Source organism: Neofelis nebulosa, chromosome 1 (assembly GCF_028018385.1).
Source record: "Neofelis nebulosa isolate mNeoNeb1 chromosome 1, mNeoNeb1.pri, whole genome shotgun sequence".
NCBI lineage: Eukaryota > Metazoa > Chordata > Mammalia > Carnivora > Felidae > Neofelis > Neofelis nebulosa.
The window spans coordinates 157301377-157307718 of NC_080782.1; positions in this window are offsets into that span (position 1 = coordinate 157301377).

Below are 6342 nucleotides of genomic sequence, written 5' to 3' on the forward strand. Positions count from 1 at the left end.
TATCCAGGAGCATGGAATCTTTTTCCATTTTTTGTGTCTTCTTCAATCTCTTTCTTAAGCTTTCTGTAATTTTCAGTGTATAGATTTTTCACCTCTGTGATTATGTTTATTTCTATGTATTTTATGGATTTTGGTGCAATTATAAATGGGATTGATTCCATGATTTCTCTCTCTGCTGCTTTATTGTTGATGTATAGGAATGCAACCGATTTTTGTGCATTGATTTTTTTTATCATGCCACTTTGCTGAATTCATGGGTCAGTTCTAGCAGTTTTGGTGGAATATTTTGGGTTTTCCATATAGAGTATCATGTCATCTGCAATGAGTGAAAGTTTGACTTCCTCCTAGGGAATTTGTATGTCTTTTATTCCTTTGTGCTGTCTGATTGCTGAGGCTATGACTTCCAATACTATGTTGAATAACAGTGGTGAAAGTGGACATCCCTGTTGCATTCCTGACCTTAGGAGGTAAGCTCCCAAGTTTTTCCCCATTGAGGATTATATGAACTATGTGTCTTTCATATATGGCTTTTATGATCTAGAGGTATGATCCTTCTATCCCTACTTTCTTCAGTTTTTCTTTTTTATCAAGAAAAGATGCTGTGTTTTATCAAATGCTTTCTCTGCATTTATTGAGAGGATAATGTGGTTCTTCTCTTTTCTTTTAATGTTGTGCTGTATCCCATTGATTGTTTTGTGGATATTGAACCAGCCCTGAATCCCAGGTATAGATCCCACTTGGCCATGGTGAATAATTCTTTGAATGTATTGTTGGATTCATTGGTTAGTATCTTGTTGGGGATTTTTACATACATGTTCAACAGGGAAAATGCTCTGTAGTTCTCCTTTTTAACGGGCTCTTTGGTTTTGGAAACAAGGTAATGTTGGCTTCATAGAAAGAATTTGTAAGTTTTCTTTCCATTTCTATTTTTTGGAACAGCTTCAAGAGAATAGGTGTTAACTCTTCTTTAAATGTTTGGTAGAATTCCCCTTGAAAGCCTTCCAGCCTTGGACTCTTGTTTTTTGGGAGATTTTTGATTACTAATTTCATGTCTTTGCTGGTTATGGGTGTGTTCAAACTTTCTATTTATTCTTATTTCAGTTTTGGTAGTTTATAGTCTTCTAGGAATTTGTCCGTTTCTTCCAGATTGCCCATTTTATTGCCATATAATTGCTCATAATATTCTCTTCTTCTTTCCCTTGTCCTCCCCCTTGTTCTCCCCCTCATCCTCCCCCTCCCCCTCTTCCTCATCCTCTCCCTCCTCCTCCTCCTCCCCCTCCTCCTCTTTCTTCTTCTTCTTCTTCTTCTTCTTCTTCTTCTTCTTCTTCTTCTTCTTTTTGTACTTCTGCAGTGTTGGTTGTGATCTCTCCTCTTTCATTCTTGATTTTATTTATTTAGTTCCTTTCCTTTTTCTTTTCTATCAAATTGGCTAGGGGATACCAATTTTGTAAATTCTTTCAAAGAACCAGCGCCCGGTTTCATTGATTTGTTCTAATGTGTTTTGTTTTGTTTTATTTGTTTGTTGGTTTTTATAGCATTGATTTCTGCTCTAATCTTTAATATTTCCTGTCTTATGCTGGTTTTGGGTTTTATTTGCTGTTCTTTTTCCAGCTCTTTGAGGTGGAAGCTTACGTTGTGTATCTGACACCTTTCTTCCTTCTTTAGGAAGCCCTGGATCGCTATATACATCCCTCTTATGACCGTCTTTGCTGTGTCCCAGAGATTTGGGGCTGTGGTTTTATCATTTTCAATGGATTCCATTTATTTTTAATATCCTCTTTAAAACTTGGTTAGCCCATTAATTCTTTAGTAGAATGTTCTTTAGTCTACAAGTATTTGTTATCTTTCCAAATTTTTCTTGTAGTTGACTTCGAGTTTCATGGTGTTGTGGTCTGAAAATGTGCATGGCATGATCTTGATCTTTTTGTACTTGATGGATGATTTGTGTGCCAGTTTGTATGTTCCATGTGCACTCGAGAAGAATGTGTATTCTGCTGCTTTGGGGTGAAATGTTCTGAATATATCTGTTAAGTCCATCTGGTCCAGTGTGTCATTCAAAGACATTGTTTCCTTGTTGATTTTCTGTTTAGATGATCAGTCCATTGCTATAAGCTGGGTGTTGAAGTCCTCCACTATTATGGTATTATTATCAGTGAGTTTCTTTATGTTTGTGATTGTTTTGTATATTTGGGTGCTGCCACATTTGGCACATAAATGTTTACAATTGTTAGGTCTTCTTGGTGGATAGACCCCTTAATTATGATATAATGCCCTTCTTCATCTCCTGTTACAGTCTTTATGTGAAAATCTAGATTGTCTGATATAAGTACGACTACTCCAGCTTTCTTTTCATGACCATTAGCATGATAGACGGTTCTCCATAACCTTATTTTCAATCTGAAGTTGTCTTTAGGTCTAAAGTGGGTCTTTTGTAAACAGCATATAGATCAATCTTATTCTTTTTCTTTACTTTCTGTTACTCTATGTCTTCTGAATCAAGCATTTCACACATTGATGTTCAGAATGAGTACTGAAAGATATGAATTTATTGCCATTATATCACCTGTAGAGTTGGAGTTTTTGGTACTGTTCTCCAGTCCTTGGTCTTTTCTAGTCTTTGTTGCTTTTGGTTTATTTTATTTATTTATTTTTTGTCTTTTATCCCCTCAGAGATTCCCCCTTAAAATTTCTTTCAGGTCTGGTTTAGTGGTCATGATCTCCTTTAATTTTGTTTGTCTGGGAAACTTTTAATTTATCCTTCTATTTTGAATGACATCCTTGCTGGGGAAAGAATTCTTGGCTGCATATATTTCCAACTCAGCACATTGAGTATGTTCTGCCACTCCTTTCTGGCCTGCCAAGTTTCTGTGGATAGATCTGCTGCAAACCTGATCTGTCTTCCCTTGTAAGTTAAGGACTGTTTTTCCCTTGCTGCTTCCATGATTCTTTCTTTGCCTGAGTATTTTATGAATTTGACTATGAGATGCCTTGTTGATGGTCTTTTTGTTGTTGTTGTTGTTGAATCTAATGGGAGCTCTCTGTGCTTCCTGGATTTTGATGTCTGTTTCTTTCCCCAGGTTAGGAAAGTTTTCTGTCAGCCCTTTCACTCTCTCTTCATCTTCTGGGACCCCTATGATTCTGATGTTGTTCCTTTTTAATGAGTCACTGATTTCTCTAATTCTTAAATCTTGTTATTTTACCTTAGTCTCCCTCTTTTTTTTCTGCTTCATTATTCTCCACAATTTTGTTCTCTGTATCGCTGATTCTCTGTTCTGCCTCATCCTTCCTTGCCACCATGGCATCCATTTGAGATTGCAGCTCAGTTACAACATTTTTTATTTCATCATGATTAGCTTTTACATTTTTTATCTCTGCAGAAAGAGATTCTAATCTATTTTCAACTCCAACTAGTATTCTTATTATCACGATTCTATATTCTGGTTCAGACATCTTGCTTGTACCTGTGTTGATTAAGTCCCTGGTTGTCATTTCTTTCTGTTTCTTCTTTTGGGGTGAATTCCTTCCTTTCATCATTTTGGAGTAAGAAAATGAATTAATAAAGTAAAAAAATACAATTAAAAAATTAAAAACAACACAAAGAAATCAAAATAGAGATGCAAGATCTTAGGTATGTTTTGGTGTGGTTGTTGAAAAAAGCTTGATAGATTAGAGAAAAAAGGGAAAGTAAGAAAAAAAAGGAGAAAAAAAAAGGAAATTCAAATTTTTTTTACTTTATTAATTCATTGAATTTTCAAATTTTCAAAAGTTTGAAAGAAATGAATACAATACAATAGAATAAAATGAAATAATGAAAGTAAAAAACAATTTCAAAAATTCACAAAAAAGGAAAAAAATATAATAGAAAAAAAATGGAACAAAAATGTTTTTAATAAAATGGAAAAAAAATAGAATTTTTCCTTTCTATATTCAAGAATAAGAAAAGAAATAAAAATGAATAAAAAGACCAGAGAACAGAATGAAGTACAATTGAATTTACATCTGATTTCCCATAGAAGTTAAGTTCTGAAGCACTTTATAGTCCGTAAACTAAGCAGGCTGAGACTTGTTTTTGTCAAGAGTGCTGTTGGCCCATTTGGGCTGGATTTAATGTAATGATCCATTCTCCACTAGTTGGTGCTGCTTAGCTTACTGGAGTGGATGGCTGTGGCTTGTATAAGCATGTATGCACATGTGCAGAAGGAGTGAAAATGGTGTCACTCAGCTTCCTAGTCTCTAGTGCTATCCACCACCGACAATCAAGCACCCCTCCTTTGTCTCCAGCTTCTGTATACTTTGTGCTTCTACACTGACTGTGACCAAGCTGTCAGGCTGCCAGATAGCACATCAGTCCTGAGTTTTATCTCAAATGGGACTGTGTTTCCCAACCCCTCACTTCTGAGGGACTGTGATTTTGACCCACTCAGACCTTCTGGGGGAGGGTCTTGCTAAGAAATGGCTGGGTGATGGCCCACCCCCAGGAACTTTCACAAGACCATACTGCTACCAATGCCCAGAACCTGTGGTTGGGTGACCAGGCTGCCGCCAAAAAGTTTGCACAATCTTGTAGAAGCATCTTTTCAGGGTTTATGGAAAATCGCAACACACATCTGGCACCAGGCTTCCCCCTTAATGTCCTTGTTCCAGCACCAGCGAATGTGGTTGTTCTCTGGGGCCCACTGGGAACTTTGCCTGTGGGGTGGCCATACAACTTGTACCAAATGTCATCCCAGCAGGGGAACCGCCTGTCTCCATGTAGCCTGAGGACCCTGAGAGCCTCACTCTCTGATCCCGGGGATTTTCCCTTCCCACCAGAGCACCTCCAGGTATTGGGCTGCAGAGTTTCAGACTCTGCACTCCTGCTGTTTATAGTCTTCATGGAATTTAAACCCTCTCCTTTCTCCCGTTTTTGTTCAGTCCCTGTGGCTGCTTCTATTTTTCCACTTTCTCTCCAGATGCTTTTTTTTGGGGGGGGGAGGGATAAATCCTGTACTCTACCTCCATCTCCGTCCTCTCCCCACAAGCAAAAAGGGCTCCCTGCCCTCTGTGGCTTCTCTCTCCCCAGTTCACCTCTACGCACTGCATACTTGCCAAGTTCTGTGGTTCAGGCTGTGCAGATTGCTGTGTTAATCCTAAAATCAGTTTTCTAGGTGTGCAAGATTGTTTTGTGTTGATCTGGCTGCATGTCAGAGACGAGAGATGCAAAACAAAACAACAACAACAACAACAACAACAACAGCAACAATAACAAAACTTCCATGCTGTTCTGCCATCTTGGCCATACCTAAATAATCACAAGAAGTATTAATCTGAAACCACAAAGTCTGGTGTTCCCAGAGATAAATTGAACATATCAAAGTTTTCAGATTGAACTAGCACATTTTTTGCTTTTTGTAGTGATGAACTATTTTCCATGTTTTTGCATTTTTTAAATGAATTGTTGTTTTAAAAAAAGAAAGCAATGGCTTTTTTTTTTTCAAACAAAGGTGGCTTGTACATGAATTAAGAATTACCAATCTGTGGGGTTGAGGAAGATGGCAGCATAGGAGGACTCTGGGCTCACTGCGCGTCCTGCTGATCACTTAGATTCCACCTACACCTGCCTAAATAACCCAGAAAACCGCCAGAGGATTAGCAGAACGGAGTCTCCGGAACCAAGCGCAGACGAGAGGCCCACAGAAGAGGGTAGGAAGGGTGGCGAGGTGGTGCGCGCTCCATGGACTGGCGGGAGGGAGCCGGGGTGGAGGGGCGGCTCGCTGGCCAAGCAGAGCCCCCTAGTCTGGCTGGCAAAAGCAGAGGGGCCAGACAGAGTGTGTTCTGACAGCAAGCGGGACTTAGCATCTGGGAGGTCATAAGTTAACAGCTCTGCTCGGAAAGCGGGAAGGATGGAGGACAAAGGGAGGGAGAGCTGCTGAGCCCCCGGACGGCAGAGCTCAGCTTGGCGGGGAACAAAGGCGCTCGCCAGCGCCATCTCCCTCGCCCATCCCCCAGCCAAGAATTACCAATCTGGAATAAAGTATTTTCACCAACTTTGTTTTCTAACCATATGTTAAATAAAGTTTCATAATAATCACTTTCTTAAATTGGGTTTTTACATCCATTACACTGACAATAGGCTAAATAAAAACATACTTTCTTATCAAATTGGCCAGTACTTTTATTAAATTGGTGATTGTACAAGTTATTTTGGTGGCATTTAGTTAATGAGTGGTCTTTATGAGAAGGTGATTATTGAAAGAGAAAAATGACAGGATTAGAGCTGACAATTGTTCTTGAAGTGAGAAATTAAATGACCAAATGAAAACTTCTCTTTTCTTCCGTTGGCAATTTTCCCATTATTACTAA